This window comes from Calidris pugnax, unplaced genomic scaffold, assembly GCF_001431845.1.
Source record: "Calidris pugnax isolate Ruff unplaced genomic scaffold, ASM143184v1 scaffold188, whole genome shotgun sequence".
Classification (NCBI taxonomy): domain Eukaryota; kingdom Metazoa; phylum Chordata; class Aves; order Charadriiformes; family Scolopacidae; genus Calidris; species Calidris pugnax.
The window spans coordinates 10,204,011-10,221,218 of NW_015091257.1; the positions used below are offsets into that span (position 1 = coordinate 10,204,011).

Consider the following 17,208-nt stretch of genomic DNA (forward strand, 5'->3'; position numbering starts at 1 on the left):
TTGTCTCTGAGGAAGTGGCCTTATTCTAGTGCTGCATGACGTTTATGAAATTAATGAGTTTTACTGTTTCCGACCTACAATCTGGGCAAACCTGTTACCAGCGCATTGTGTTACCTATAAACCAAGGTAACATAGTTCTTCCAGGGAAAAATAAAAGGGGGTTTGGGAAATAATGTGTAGAATAACTCAGAATACATGTTGGAAAGATAAATGGATTGAGCCAAAGTTTTTACGTGCTCTGATGGTGATGTACTGTACCCAACAAGCTTCCAGTTATGGATCTTCCAGGGATCTTAATTCCTATTGCACAGGAAATAATTTTTAAGAGTTCTCATGGACAGGGAGGTAATTTTTAGTTACCTTGGTGTGGACAAAGAATACAGTATCTGCATTTACCCCTAAAGTCCACTTTTGTCTCTCGGGTGAACAATCTGTGCTACTCCCCTTCCTGGAAAATGAGGCAGAGTAGATGTTTGAGCAGTTGCAGAGCATGTGTTGGAAAGCAGCACCCAACAGAAAGAAACCTTATTTATCAATATGTATCAAATATTTCAAATCAACAGGATCTCTATGCAGGCAGAGTAAAAAAAAAAAAAAAATTCAATTTTTAAAAAAAGGAAAGTATCCAAGTGCCTGAAGTTCTGCTTTTTATTTATTTCAAGACTGGGGAGAGGCATAGCCTCAAGCTCTATAGCATTGCCACTTTCTTTTTAGCTATATCTTCTGAAAATGGTCAATGCAAGGAAATGCTAAACATCAGGATTAAAACATGGGTGGGAGGACACGTTTCAATAAGCACCCCAAAGTAAAAAGAATAATACGGAGGGGACTAGAAACCCCCAACCAGAAAGTACAGCAGGAAAAGACTAGCAAAGGGAGAGATGTGAAATTTGGTGGGAACGGAGTAGTTTAGGAAAAGGGAGAAAACCATAAAGCCAGGAAGGCGAGGAATGCCCCAGAGGGAGAAGCCAGAGAGGGGAAGGACTAAAGGTGAGGTTTTGCAGGTTGTACTTGTCTGACCCAGCAATTCATTGCCACCAGAAAGGGGAGTCCGGCTCCTGTAACCCTTTTCATCCCCCTCTGCCGCCACCTCCCTCCCCCCTGTGCCTCCCTGCTTGTCACAAACCAATACAGCAAATGGAGTGCCCAGATTTCTTCCCGTTGGGGAGGCTGAATCAGCTCTCCAAGGGAGGAGAGGAGCACCAGAGCTGGCACAAAGGAAAGCAGGAGGTTGTCTAGTTGGGAGCAGGATACAGACGGCAGAAGAAGAGCATGCATGGAAATACCTTTGCAATAGGGACAGGTTCTTACATTGATGCATCTAGGACTGAAAGGAAAAAAAAAAAAAAAAAAAATATAACAAGAAGAGAAGCGCTGTCTCATCATTCACCTGTGCTGAAGGATCCAATTTTAGCCATATCCAATAGCACTGTCATTCATCTTCTTGGTGTGTTATTGTGATTTAAATCCAAGCTCTATAAGAGAGAGCAGTTCTTTTAAAATGATTGAGAGGGAATAAGGGCAAATTCAGTGTTTAGGAAAACTTTATGACATCACAATATTATACTTTCTTTCTGCTATGACAAGGAAAGAGTTATGGGCAAAAACTTAATTCAGGGGAGCAGGGAGCATCAACCCAGAAAAAATCAAGTTTACTCGATGTGGTGTTTTTCTGTCTACAGAAAAACAGGAAAAAAAGATTTTTAAAGTATTTTCACTTACAAAATCTGAAAGGATCTGGTAAGTTGAAGCTTTCAGAAATTTAATAGTACAGTTCATGATTTTTGTGTACCTAGTAACAAAATTTAGAACTAGTTGCTAGTTACAGAAGGTGGTTTCTAAGGCCAAACTTTAAAACAAAAGCTTTCTGGATTTTGAAAGCAAGTTGCTGTGACTAAAAAGCTGGCTTTTACTGTATTTATGGTGTCCATGGAGTCTATCTGACTTCAAATTGCACAGGATTTGGAGCACACCCCTGGTCTGTAAGGAGCAGTAGCTGATGGAGCTGTAATCATCAGTCCCTCTTTTAAGCCACTTAGCAACTTGGATTAACATACAGATCTTTCAGGGCAGTTCAGACTCTTCTGACTACCTTCTCCCCTTTCACATTCCTTCCTTATTCACATTCATTTATGATTCCTCCCTGCTGTTCCTTCCAAGTTTCCTTCCTCCTCTATTTACCTGATAATGGGTACCCAAGGAATGCATGCAACTCACTTTGGGAAGTGTAAACCTTCCCAGGTGAGCTCCTCTTAACAGGAGATACAAAGCATTGCAGTTAAAGTCCTGCAAATTTACTCCAAGGCTACTCATTCAAGAAAAAAAAACAACAATATAAACTGGAAAATTTTCAGTAATTAATTTTAAATCATTTCAACTGTATGAGGTACTGCTTCCTTGCATTTTTTTAATGATTCCCATTGTGGTTGTTCCTTACATTGTTTTAAGAGGCTGTAATGTATGCTTTACACCTGCAAATGTAGATTACAGTAAAACCTTCACTCCTTCCCTTCTATTTATCATCTGTCGTTGACAACAGCAAAGAAGAATGAACAACGTTTCAGCTAAAATTTAGTTGCTTCCAACACAACAGCTGGGAAATGAGTAGGTAATTGAATTTTACTGTGCTGATCATTAATGAAGCCAGGCTTTGTTTTTCCAGTATTACTCTATGAACTCGGTGCTTCCTCAACATTAATTGCTCTTAAACAAACGAAACCAGCTATACAGTTGCAGACAGCACACAATTATGAAATTGGGGAGAAATGACTTCTCTACTTCTCTGCCACAACTCCTGGAACTAGTGACTCAAGCCGTCTGATGTCACATCAGATGAGGTAGGAAAAAAATCCCAAATCCACCCTGTTATGGGAGGGAAGCCAGCTTGGTCCTTATGGCAGTAATGGATTTGTCTCACCTAAATTTCAACATACACAATCTCCATCTTGGCTTATCACCTTAGGCTTCCCTAGTCCATGGGAAGAAACAGACACATCTGGTTGAACGATTTATGTCATTCCCAGTCGACATCTAAAATAGGTGACATAAATTGAAGTGCCTACTTCACTCCACTGGGAGCCCATGACAATTAGTTCAGATGTCTGCCCTTCAGGCATCTGCAGTTAAGTGAGGGGGAAGCCCACCTGGGAGCCGAGCTATGGGATCAGCCTTTAAATCTCACTTTGACTTTCAAAAAGTCCTTAGTAGTCTCAGTGTCTTGATTTTTTTTTTCATTCCGGAAAGCACGGGCTACTGTACTTATCAGGTGAAAAAACAGTCCACATCTTCAGGTGAAAAGTTTCAAGCAAGCACGAAGGTCTTATTTTGTTTGACCTTTTTAATAGCATACAAATGCAGCTTCCACAGAGAGCTAACTCCAAATCTGGAAAAGCCTTGCCTCTGTGGCTGCTGAGCCGGGGCCAAGAGTGATACTGGCAGCACACTTCTTCCTCAGGGAATTAGCACTTTTCTTATCCTGGCCAAATGTTCATTCCGTCATTGTAAGTTACAGTTTAAGTCCATTTCCCAAAAAGAAGAGAGGGAAAAGATGACAGACAAGGAAATCTAATGCATAAAGCCCTATAAACAAAACCTAGAAACTAAGGAATCAGAATTTAGGGATAATACACTGCAAAATTCTTTGTTCAGAACTAACTTTTTTTTTTAAGCATTTATTTGCCACCTATCAAAATATGTTGATAGTTTCTCACCAGCTTTGTAACAGAACTAAGGGAAATAGTACTTAATGCCCATGAAGCATGAAGTGCCTTCTCACTCGTGGAGATGCTTTTTCACAACAGTGACATAAATCTTCTTAGACAAAAGAAATCCTATTTCGAAAGAACTCGATCGCTGCAATTTCCTAGATGTCTGAAACCCCTTTATACGAGATCTAATGCAGTAGAAGAGCACGACACTCTTATAGCTCTCAAGGAGCAGAGTTGCCCAAGTGTTGCTCGTACCGGCGGAGAGGAAGTTAGCACTTTATTCCTCAGGAGCAGACACAAAGCAGCCTGTGTTCCCCCCACACAAACACCCATCTTGTGCTTGCACCGGGTGGTGCAAGCTGAGAGGAACTGCACCCTGTGCACACCCACGTCCCCTGCGCTGTCCCACTCTTGCTAAGCCCGAGAGGGGAAACTGGACTCCAGATGACTAACTCATCCCTGCAAACGGTGCTGTGCAGAGAAGGAGGAGCAGTTTTTGTCAGGGATGGCATCAGTTAAGCACCTAGAGGAGGAACCTCTCCTCCATTCTTCCCTACGCCTTCTGCCTGTGGTCAGCCAGAGCTGCTTGAGCTGCTGCTGCCTGATGGGGCACCACCTTCCCAAGGAGCAGCAGCGATCCAACAGTAGCCCCAGAGGAAGGTGAGACTCAGAGAAGTGTAATGAAGTTGGTGAAGGGTCTAGAGCACAAGTCTTATGAGGAGCAGCTGAGGGAACTGGGGTTGTTTAGTCTGGAGAAAAGGAGGCTGAAGGGAGACCCTATCGTTTTCTACAACGAACTGAAAGGAGTTTGTAGAGAGGTGGGCTTCTGTCTCTTCTCCCAAGTAACAGGCGATAGGACAAGAGGACAGCCTCAAGTCGTGCCAAGGGAGGTTTACACTGAATATTAAGAAAAATTTCTTCACTAAAAGGGTCGTCAAGCATTGGAACAGGCTGCTCAGGGAAGCGGTTGTGATGCCATCCCTGGAGGTGTTTAAAAGACCTGTAGATGGGGTGCTGAGGGACATGGTTTAGTGGTAACTTCACCGTGCAAGGTTAACAGTTGGACTTGATGATTTTAAAGGTTTCTTCCAAACAAAACTATTCTATATGATTCAAAATAATGTGCCGTGGGGCCAAAACCAGCTCTTCTGATAAGCATTCGGTATAAGAAATAGACGACTCATGGAGCAATCACAAGAGAAACCTTTTCCCTGATGAAAGGCTGTTACCAAGCATCTGGGAGCGCATTAGCACTGGTGTGTCACCAGAATTACACTCCGGTATTTAATTCTAGTTACCACATTCATAAATTTTTAATCCAATAAATCACTACACTGTTTAATTTATAGGCCACTGTATATGTACTGTATAATTTATAGCCCAATGATGCTCTGTGTGTGATTGTGCACATTACTGCACTATTAGTTATCAGCAGGTTGGCAAAGAACTTTAGTCTAAAAGACTTGTATTTTAGAAGAAGGTTAAATTACTTTGCATCCCTTATGTTTGCACATTGGTCTCCATCTCCAGCATCAGTGAAAATTCACTAAAATATCTTTAAACTAAACCTCCAAACTACTAACTTGTAAATCAAAAATATGACCCTATCACATAGCATGAAATAGTTTTCCAACAAAAATCAGCATTTACCTTGTGGGTCACTAAAATTCATTCAGGTTTTAAAGCTGCAGAAGAAACTACCAGTTTTCCTGCCATCTTTTTCTCTCCTCAAAGGCTGCAATTTAAATAAATGGGACCACTCACTGCTTCCTGTGCAGATAAATGACAGTTTCAAGACTAATTTTTTTTTTTTTTTTTAAATGTTTGGTTTATCCTTGGTGACAGAACAAGCTAAAAAGGCAGACAGGAATAAGGGGAGAAAAATGAAGGGAGGAAAAAAGAAGGGGAAGAAAATGGAAGCAAACGTAACTTCCAGGTTTAGAGTTTCAAAACAGCTTAAGAAGCTTAAGCATACAAGCCAAAAATCTCAGTGAAGTCTCATCTCTGCAAATGATACACATCTGGAAAAACAATTCACTGGAAGATTTTTCTAGTTCCTGAAAGTGGGTAGATCTCCACGTATTTCCTTCCTTGTTTATCTCCTTGCGACTCACGTTCACTGTAAACTGCATTACTGAGCTGAGCTCTCACTACCAATTATCCTTCTCCCTAAAATGTCTTCTGAGAACTGGAGAGGGAGAAAAGCACAATTTTCTTTCATTACATATGACTTTCACAGAAAATGCAGCTGTATAAAAAAATATTAAAGAAACACTAACTTGAAACAAATAAGCTACAGATAAACGATTTGCTCACTCTGACTAGAAAGAGGAATGCTTATCAACAAGGGATAGAAGCATAGGCTTCTATCTAAATTTACCATCTGGGTATTTGACAAGAATTTAGGGGGGGGAAGGGCTCTTTCACAAACCTGAAGTTTATTCAAAATTGTTTTGTGGATAGTATAGGATTGTTAAAATCCATTTAGAGTGCAGAGTAATAACTACACAATAAAACCACCCAAGAAGTAACGTGACTACTGTACATTTTGATTTAATGTTGTAATTCATAAACCAGTTTTGCAGTGTAAAAGTAATTATTTCAAGACTGGAACAAGACCAAGCCTCTTCTGACCAACAATAATAATATTCATAAAGTTAACAAACCTCTTCAAATTAAGTCATTGTTTAATATGTTTCAGGCTATATGTGAAGTGGTTACAAACATCATGTTTTTGTAGTTGTCAATAATTTGGGGATCATGTAAGCAGACAGACCTTGTGTTCCTCTATTCTGGATTTCAACTGTAAATTAAAAGTCAGGGATTTATTATTCATAGTATTCACTGGAACTGGTTGAAAAGCTGGTTGAGAAGGAACTTTGCTTTTCATAATTTGACTTTCATCCGACTGAGTCTAAAGCCAACGTTTTAAAACTTCTTGTGAACTGTAAATTCCTATACTTTTTTTGAGCCAGAAAAAGACAAACCACTAAATAGTCCACTAGGTTAGCAACGAGCCTAACAAAAATTCCCCTTTTCTCCGAGCCCTGGGGGAACGCTCATGCAAACTGCCCTCAGAATGACAGTCCCTGGGAGGCATCCCAGTACATCTCATCTCCAGCTCCAGGGCAAGGAGCCTGGGAAGCCAGAAAGCCAGCCTGGGAATTACTAGGGAATTAGGATTTGCCACAGTCCTGTGATGCCCCGAGGTCTTGGCACTGGCAAGCTGCAGGGCCATGCCATCTCCTACAACGCCAAGCCCTGGCAGGCAGCCGGGGAGGCTGCTGCGGAGCAGTTATGCCAGGCAGCCCGCGTTAGAAGTGGGAACTCGGAATTTTCAGGATCACTGGATCTTGGTTTGGATCACTGGATGGACTTAACCAAAGATAGACACTCTGAGTCAGTCCCGGGCCCTGGTCTGTGGGACAGCCCGGGAGGATTATCTCACAGCTGTAAACCCGGAGTCTCCGTGCAGCCTGCTTGTAATCCAGGGAGAATTTTCATGCATTGATTAAAAGTAGATTCAAGGGGTTGCAAATGAAATATACAAAGGCCAGCAAATTGTTTTTTTCCACTGCAGCAAATTTCTACTCATTACCGTGATTAATGGCTTTTGAAACATTTCTTCTTCAGTATTTATAAAATGGAATCACATGCAATAACCTCACACACCGAGATCCTTATGAGGTATTTTAAGCTTTCATATATGGCTGCCCACTGGTTTAACAATGAGTATTTTTACAGCAATTTACATTTACAGTCTGGTTTTGCTCTGAGTAACAGGCATGGTTACAATTTCCCTGTATGGAGCTGTGAGGGCTTCAAGCAGTAATGAGTTTTATTCGATCATCCGTTTCCCTGGCTATTAAGTCCATCGTCATTTTTACCTCGAGGCTGCAGAAGCATCAAAGCATATTTGTTGTCTAGTAAGAAACTTCAATCACCAAATGATTCAGGCATAGAAGTTCCCCCGACCTGTTATGACAAGTGAGACAGAGTATGAGGGAGCTGACTTCAGCACTCAAAGCAGAAATGGGGAGATGCAGAACATTAAACACTCCAGACAACTCTTACCCTAAGCCTGAAAACATTGCAAAGTAGGTAGGGGAAAAAAACTTCCAACAACCATGTCCAAGTCTTGCAGGTGGGATTCATCTTCAGATAGCTACCTGTCAGTGGCTATGCATGAGTTAGGTGCCTTAGTCCCCATTATAGTCACTGAACACCTATTCTCTACAGATATTAGATTCAAAAGAGTTTGGGACACGTCAGTCTAAAACAGATATCATGTTTGATGTGCTGAATACATTTCCAGTCCCAGCTGAGTATGCTGACGATGTGTGCCCACCTGCAAAAGCTGCCATTGCAGAAAAGTCTATGTACAGAGCCCTACAACAAGCTGTGATATCCAAAGGAAAGAATGACTACGTTAAATACCTTTTGCCCAGCTGGCACGATAGCCTATTTTGACGGTTACATGTTCCCAAAATATATACCAAAATGCACGCACGTTGGAGCTTGGGGAAGGGATTTGCAAGAAGACCTGTCTTATATGTCCAGGCAAAACGGATTACTACCTCGCCCGAGAGGATTCACGGACTAACTCAGTACCAAGCAGCGCACGTTGCTGAAAGCACAGCCCAGTAAACACAGAGCAAAAGGTGTATTTATTGCACTTTTGTTCTCCCCGGCAGCAGTCATGACGACAGTTGCACCAGCCGTGACTGCGGTGCCGTGACGATGCCATCCCACTCTCACAAATGAGTCCTCGCGCCAAAAGAGCTGCGTTTAACTGAAGGCTTATAACACGTTAGTGCTCACAACTGCTTCCCAGTTGCATTCAATGAAAGGCTAAATCACCCAGCGCTTGGGCGGCTGGTTCTCCCTGTTACCTGGAAACTGGAGCCCCGAGTGCAAGCACTGTTAAGAAAGTGGTTTTAAAACAGCAATAGCAACATGAAAGCACGATTCATCTAAGACATGCAGTTGTCCAAGCAGCTTCTCTGCTTGCAGACCTGTACACTTTGAAGCTGCAGGATCCTTTAGTGCTGTAATTATACCAAATCCCTCATAGCTGGGGTGCAGTTATTCCAGTATATCCCACACTGGGGCTATTCCCTTTGCAGGGGTGGGAGGAAGGTGAAAGCAGGGCACAGGCCGGAGCCTCCCAGATCCAGAGGTGCTATAGCCACAGCACTGAGCAATGACACTTAGGCTAATCTGGGAGGGGAAGATTCCCCCTGGGCAAAATAGCTTGAGAAAGGCTGGGTTGTATAAAAACGCTGGCCGATTCTCAGGCAATTGTTTTGGAAAAAGGTAAGCTGTGAACTGAAAGCACTACGGCTATTCCTGAAGAATCCCCCACCAGCCTCCTCTCCTTCTGCAATAAGGACGCCCGGTTCCTTTGTAGTTAAATTCTTCTCAAGTGACTTGTACTGCTTTAACTGTCCTGGTAAGACTCACAAAAATGTACATACAGAAAAGGCCTCAGAAAGATCCACCACAGTTTTACGCTAGCTCAGTAATACTGCTGATTTCAATGAAGGGAGCACAGGGGAAAGCAGCAATAATGCAGCAGTGAAGTAGAGCTGTGCTCTTTTTTCCCCCCTTTTTGTCCTTCTCCCTGAACTGAAAAGTTGAGGAAATCTTGGAAGTGGTCCTGTATGCGATTTGTGCTCCTAAGCAGAGCCAGAATGCTGCGAGCCAAGCGCCGGGCTGAATCTCCAAACTTTTACTGTTTATATTGAAGCTTATATTCACTGGCTGCAGGAGTTTGAGACCACTTCTCCCCATACAACAGCTGGGAGGTATCAAAGCCCTCGCAAACTATCCACCCATTCACCTCCAATTAGAAGAAGCATCCACAAGATGCTGAGAACACCAGAGAACGTTAAGGAAAAGGGATTCATCCGCATGGGACAAAGAATTTAAGTTGTTTACAACTTTCTGCTCTCTAATGTTTATTACTCCCCCTATAAAATCTCCCTCCATCGCCAGTACCTTGTAGCGACAGAGTTAATGAAAACCCAAGCCGCATTCCAAGGATGGCAATACAGAATGAGAGCGACCTCAGCATTGTTTTGTTAAGATCTCAAATTGCCAATATGGCAAAATGAAGTAATGCGCTCTGTCAACATGTAGTATGCACTATAAATGGGATTGCCTGTTCATCTGCTAGTAAAACATGCAGAAAAGCACTACTTGATCAGCCTTAAAGCAGCTGACTGCTTGCTTTAACTTCTTCCTTAAGATTTATTTGAAGCATGAAACTGCTGAAAGTCTCCAGTGAGTAAAAAAGACAAAAAGATATCAAAAAAGTAATTAAACATATTTACAAATAAGCCCTCACTTTATGTGTCTGGTCTTGAATTAGCTTTTCTTTATTGGTAGAATTAAAACGAAAGTTAGCTAAAGCACTGAATGCTGAAAACTGATTTCCATGGACTTCAGAATTAATGTACAAAACTGTTCTATCTCTTTACAAACCAAAGATGACTTTATTAGTTAACTTAGAAACCTCAGACAGGTTTCATAAATTTATAGACAGCTTCCAGATTGAATTTTGCTGATCCAGGCTCCTTAGGCAGAGTTTATGGAGCCAGACTTGTCATACGAGCTATTTCTATAAGCCTCAGGTAAATATACACAGGGTTCGTGTTGTTAGAGAAAGTGTTTTTTTCTCTTCTAAAAAATTTAAGTTAATCTTAAGCAAAAACAAAAGTTCATTCAGTACATTTTGTATTTGTTATTTTTGATCCATTTTGGGAAGTATTTTCCTTCCACAGATCTACACTGCCCCTGCTTCTCTCGAGCTCCCTTTAACTCTTTAATTTCTTTTACCACTCTGATTCCCAGTCAGCTGCTCTGATCTGAGCTAGAAACAGCTAGATGGCACAGCTGGAGAAAAGGAAACGGGTTTCAGCTATTTCCTTCTCCTTCTCCCCAACCAGCAGCACTCACACCTTCTCTTTCCTACATGTCTACCTTATGTCAAGTCTCACAGCAAGTCGGACCTGTATTGCAAAATCAATTTAGAAGTGTAAGTTCGTGTAGCTGAATAGATGCAATTACAGGGATCAAATGGATATGTTTTATTTCCATTCAAAATTGCTGTGGACATCTATAACAGCTTTATAAGAATATCATTCTGTCTGTAATAACTGGGTTCCTCAATTTTCAGTCTACACAAAGCCATAATTTTTAAACTTGATAGTCCAAGCATTACCTCTTATTTAAGATCTCAGTTTAATGATGATCTTCCACTGAAATGTCACATAAAAGTTTACAAGTTTACATGTAAAAGTATGTTACACAAAACTCAGACTGAAGTACTAAAATACCGATATAAAAGTCAGGAATTGAAGGATCTGTAGCTTCCCCTTTAGGTATACGTGTGCCTGGCAGTGAGATGGGAAAATGTCCCTCCCCCTGGTTTTATCTATAGCATCGCTCCATTCACCATTGATACTAAGGTGAAATTTGCAAAGCAATTCAGTTTTTTTCCACTAAATTATGATATAGTATTCTCACTACAGGTAAAGGTTTGCTACTAAATTTGCTAAATCCTTCTGTGACAGAGAATGTGAGGAGAGATAACGTTAGCAAATAAAGAATGAAGAAAAGGATACGGCAATACAGCAGGGATGACCAAACTTTTTGATCATTAACTGGAAATGGACACCTTCATGCGACTGAGAGCCTTCATTTTACCATTGCTCCCAGCTTGAGGGTCTTTTGGAGCAGACTCCAATGCTTGTTGAAGCAGCTCTCAGAGATGAAGACACAATGGCCAGGAGCTCCCACTGTTCCTCTCTGGGACAGCACTAAATTGCACATACAGCTGGGGACCCAGTCAACCCAGCAATGTTGTCTGAGCAATCCCTGTTGGTTTAGCTCACAGCCAAGGATGCAGCTCTGCCCCTGTGCCAGCACAACTTTGCTGCTGACCTTGCAATGAAATTATGGCACTTGAACTGTCCCCACGAGGACTGGAGATACTCTCTACAAGCCCACAAGAGACTCCAAAGAAAAGGAGAGCAACGGTCACATGAGGAGAGACCCAGGCAGGTTGTCTGAAATGGAAAAGATACGTTTTCACTTTTTGTTGGTACTTGTGAGAAGGCAGGCTTTGCTGCTGATGGTGCCCAGGCCTGGTGGTGTTCTACAGATGAACACTCCATCAACAGACATGAAACAACAAAGTCATGGCTTAAAACTGCCCATGACAGACTCCGCTGCTCCCTCAGGCTCCCAGCTGTACCAGCACAAGAAGTTCTCTTGCGATCCTGGGTGAATCATCCTTGTCCTAACAGAAATTACTGATCCCACGGGTCCACAGAGAGAAAAAAATTTATGCTGCTCCCTATTTCATTTTAAGCAAATACATCTTGGCTTGCTTGAATGGTTCACACTGACAATTGGAGATCTGACTGATTTCTTGCTTGACCCATAAGCAGCTAGCTTTCACACATCCTGGTCTGTCAGTACCTCTGAGACCTACCAGCCCAGTACACTGATGAACAGGTGGTTGCGGTGGCCTGTTCCATCAGCCTAGAAAGATCCAGAAGACAAAGTCTGTATACGTCTGCCTACTGTCTGGATTATTCCGATAAATGGGACGGATGTAGTTACCCTACTGAATTGTGAATGAATGCCTTCGGTGTTGTGTTACTTTAATTCAAAACCATTGTGAAACCTCCAAAATGCAATACAAATCTCCCTCTTTATTTAATCACAGGCTGCTGACAATGGCTGTGATTCAAGGTAGCAGCCACTCGCACAGATTTGTGTACGTTTGTAGTCCAAAGACTGTTTGCACTTTTAAAGCTCTGTAGGTGCTTAAATATTTGTCTAAACCTAAGTCTAACTTGATTATTTTTCCCCTGTGATTCTTTACAAGGCCTTAGGGCAGTGTGGTGAATCCCATAGTGACCCCTGGAAATGAAAACTATGGGATTTTTCCTGCTCTCTTGTGGAAAACTGCTCCTGAATCAAAGGCAGAGAAAGCTACGCACCTCTGGGTTCTCAAGGTTGTAACTGTTGCCTCCAGGATGATCCCAGGTCCAGCTAAGGGTCTCGGATGGAGAAGCCATCTCTCAGGCATATTATTTCAACTGGACAGAAAGCAGCGGCAGAACTTTTGACAAGAAAATCCTCTATATTGCCCCCTCTGTTCTGACCCTTTATCAGTTCCTCTGGATTCACCTCCAAAACACCATCCAATGAGCAGAGTGTTTTGCTTTGCACAATGAAGTGTGTCATCCCCCTCATAGGTGCAGCACAACAAATGCTGCAGGAGGTATCAGAGCATGCACCATGGTGTCCACTTGATGGAGGCTAAGAAGAACGTGGCAGTTCTGTTGCTTGAGGGCTGTCATGACACACAGACCTACAATCTACCATTTTTGGTGTTAAACCAACCAAAAGAAACGTGAGGAGACTCTCAGCAGAAGGGATGAGAGTGCCCTGTGTCTGCAGCAAGTAAACAACTGGAGACACCAATGTCCTTCAGTTGCAGCTAGACCATAGCATTCCTCTGGAGCACATGCACTACTCAGAGCCTTTTCTTAACAAAGCTTTGCAGACTTTTAAGTGGGGGAAGGGAGACTCAGGTTTTTCCCTTCCTAGTTTAAAAAAAAAAAATCATACCAAAATTTGTAAAAAGATATAAGAAAGAAACCTCTATTAGAATCTACAAGTCCTTTAAGGTCTGAGCTTCATGGCCTTTTTAGCTGACTCAGGATCTTTCCGTGTTTTAACTGTTACATTTCAGTTGAATATTATTAAATGGCCAATACTATTATGGCGAAATTGGTATTATTCTAATTAAATGACATGAGTTATATGCCAAGGAAAATAGATTAAGTTAATCAATGTACTTTTGATTTAAATTCAGATGTTAAATCCAAATACCTAAGTGGACTTGACAGTGTCTGTTGCTTTGTCTGCAAGTAAATTCTTACTTCCTCCCTACAGCACAGGAACAGAAAGGTGCTGCCAATATGCAGATAAGCACTGTGCACTACACAAAACAGCAGTGCATTAATGCTTTGTGTTGCAGTGGAAAATCTCAATTTAAAATCTGAAGAGCAATAGTAAAGAGGAGGAAACCTTGTTGCTACCATTTGTAGCATAGTTGGTGGGATTTTTTTTCAAGTGATGTCAGGGAAACAGATTGGAGAACTACATTTATGAGGATCTTCCAACTAAAGCACAAAAGAAACAAGCCCATCCTTCTCCTTGCAGCTAATGAACTATGTTCTGTTCAAACTTAGGTGGCTGCTGTGCCCATGTCACTGAGGGAAGAATTTGTCAAACAAAAACCAAACAAGTTTCTCACTCAATCAGATAACCCTAAATAGCTACAGTATCTATATGATAAGTAGACAGAGTATATGCTGCTCTACACTTCTCAAATGCTCCTGCCATTGAGACCCTGTGCAGACTCACAATGGGCTTAATCTGTCCAGTGATGGGCTGCCACCAGAGGATGGTCCTGCATCCTGCTGCTTTCCTCATGCCCATCCACAAGCTCCTGATTTAGTGGCTGTGTGGTAAGGCTGCTACTCTGAAGGAAAATTAATAGTTTTTCTGGTGGATTAATTTTCTGTCAGATCAACTCCACCTGAGGTCGCTCAACTGCTGTACCTGGTGCAGGGGAAGCAGGAGGAATGGATGATTACAGGCTGCTTTTCAAAAGTGGCCTGCAATTAAACTGAGGTAATTAAACATTTTGTGCAACTGTGCATTCACTCTCCTAAACCCCTGCATATTCAGGGCTTATTGCTCCTAAAAAAGGTTACATTATCTGTTGTTTTCCCTTTCTACAAAAGGATAAGCCCTATTAGCATTAGGAAGTATTGTTCTGTGCCATAGATAAGTCCATTGGGGAATTCACTGTCACGACTATGAGAACCAGGAGTGCAAATTGGTTTGAAAACCAAACAGACAAGTTCCCAGCCATCAGTGGGATGGCTCAGATCGCTCAGATTATTGTCTATTTCAAGAAGATCCTTAATCACTAACCGTCAAGAATGGGAAAACATACCTTGTATCTTACACTTCTTAATTTTTCTACTGCTTTCTATACTTTCTTTAATCACCATTCCTGCATATCATAGAAAACAGCATTATGGTGTTAGAAATCCTCTTCATCTTAGCCAGTATGCCAGTTCTTATACTGACATACCTACATCTCACAAGAGTTTGGCACCTCATCTGTAGTCAATAAGTCCCTTAGATGAAAACGCATTGCGATCACTAGTTTTCTCGCTGTGCCACTTGCAAAGGTCTACAAATGCCAAGCTCATCTGTAAAGAGTTGCCTGCAAAATAAAGCCTGAAAAGGGGAGGAAAAAAAGAGATCCATGAAGCTGAACACACAGAGAAGAAAAAATACAATGCCTGCAAAGACAGTTGCTTTTGGACCAAAAGGAAAGAATATAATCAGAAAAGATTACTTTTTTTCACTCAAGCAACAAATAGGAATAAATATTAAAAATAAATATTAATTCTTAAATTAATGCATTTTAGATCTCAGATTTGATTTAAACTTCACCTGATCTATTAGCTTAAGCTTTTGCATGAAGATTTAGGTTTAGACAGATCAAGTTTCTCTGGAGAAGAGGCCTTCAGGTCTCACTAAGCTGAAAGGGATGGAGTCACAGGCTTCAGCACTGCTGTCACCCCAGCCCCCATTCTACAGGACATCAACCTGCCTTTCACTCTAGAAACCAGAATGCCACGAAAAACAGATCCTCAGATTAAAGCAGGTGCTCAAGAGTCCTCTAAAAGAATGATGCTTTCTTCAACATGAAAACAAGAGGATGAGCGTAGAGTCTGCTCAGAAATGCCTACCTTAAATGCACAGACAGGAAACATTGCCCTCTGATGTACAGACTACTGCCAAGAGACCAAGACCTTCTGCAGGATGGCTCTTCTGACTTGCATTTGAATTTATCGGTGACGGGGAGAAGTAAAGCAGGGTGGAGCATTGTTTGACAGATGCTCCCACCCATCAGAAACATCACCTGCTGCTTGCAAATCCTACCTGAGCCCCAAATCCCACCTCAGCCTGTGGCATCCTGAGATATAGCCACAGGGCAGGCATCCTCCCTGAGATATAGCCACAGGGCAGGTGGCCCCGGTGCCTTCCCTGGAGCAAGCCCCACGCCAGGGAATGACAGCAGGAAGATCAGGAGCAGCAAAGCTTTTACAAGCACGTTACAGAGCTGGTCACAGAAGACACCAAGAGGAGCAGGGATAGAGTCTGCAGACAGCTTTAGCACCTACAGCCCGTGGAGCACACTTACCAACCGAGAAGGAGAAAGGCAGTCCTATATTTAGCCAAAAAGGCAGATGGGCTCTCCTGAGAAACGCTCACTGCTTTGAAAGGTTAACACCGAGCAACAGTCTCGCCCATGCCCTTCCGCGGAGGCCACCAGCGGTCCCCGCATTCCCCCGCTGTCACCACCTTCTCCGCTCCCTCGCCTGCCAAGCGCTCGGGCTGGTGGCAGAAGCCTCTGCTCGCTCTCCCGGAGAGCCCCGCTCGTTTACAGCTGCTCTGACATGCAGCACCCATGCACGTCTTGGCCCCTGCCATTTATGAGCATGGACTAGGAAGGAAACCTAATTGTTTGGTAATTTTATAACTGACCATTAAATTGGGATTATTCAGGCACTTCCTTAACCCATCACACTGCAGAGCTCGTAAGACAAATGATTGTGCGGTCTGCTGAAAACACCGACCTGAACTCTAGCCTGCCCCTTTCTCTGTAAAGCTATTTTTGCTCTGCCCAAACACTAAGGATTCAGAAAAGCCGTAAAATATGCACTGCAGCTTTACTTCTCGTTTTCCACTGACACATCTTCCTCCACCCTTCCCAGGAGCCCACAGCAGTGAGGTGAAAGGAAAGCAGAAAACTGCAGAAGTTTCCCTTTTCTGCAGGGAGTGGTTTTGAAGAGCCATAGGGGATGGAGACCAGCTCTCCTTCCACACGTCGGAACTGCAAGGAAGAAAGATGCTTTCCCCAGAAGAACGGAGCCACCCTCCATGGACAAGGGCTCCCGGTTCTTCACTTTCATCTTGCCGCCACGGCTGGGGAGGCTTTTACGTCGCTGTTTGGCACTTGGACAATTGAAGCTCAGAAGGTGAAGTGTTCTGCCCTCTCAGGGACCTGATTTCCTGACAGACCCATAACGGCTGTGGTCTCCACCTCACCAAGGCTTAGCACCATTGCACAGACACACCTTGCTCACCCAAGCAAAGCAAGACAAGGAGCTGGTTGGAAAAACCTTCTCCTTCACACAAAATTTTGCTTCTGCTCCTGCCCCTAATGTAAATTATCGGAAGCAAACCTCAACATTTAGTGATTTGTCTTCAATTTAAGGAAATCTCCTGACAAAAAGTTACTTTTTCAGTATGGCAAGCACTTCTTGAGACAATATTGTGTTTCAATGAAGACCAGTGTTTCCATATAAAATAAAGTTTCCTTAGACCCACT

General features: G+C 42.5%; 1 protein-coding gene across 1 annotated transcript in view; it reads right to left on the minus strand.

The window, feature by feature from the left end:
- The window catches only part of ARHGAP6 (Rho GTPase activating protein 6), a 366,400-nt gene that overhangs the window by 187,365 nt on the left and 161,827 nt on the right, over positions 1-17,208 (minus strand). The gene's annotated exons all lie outside the window — the stretch shown is intronic.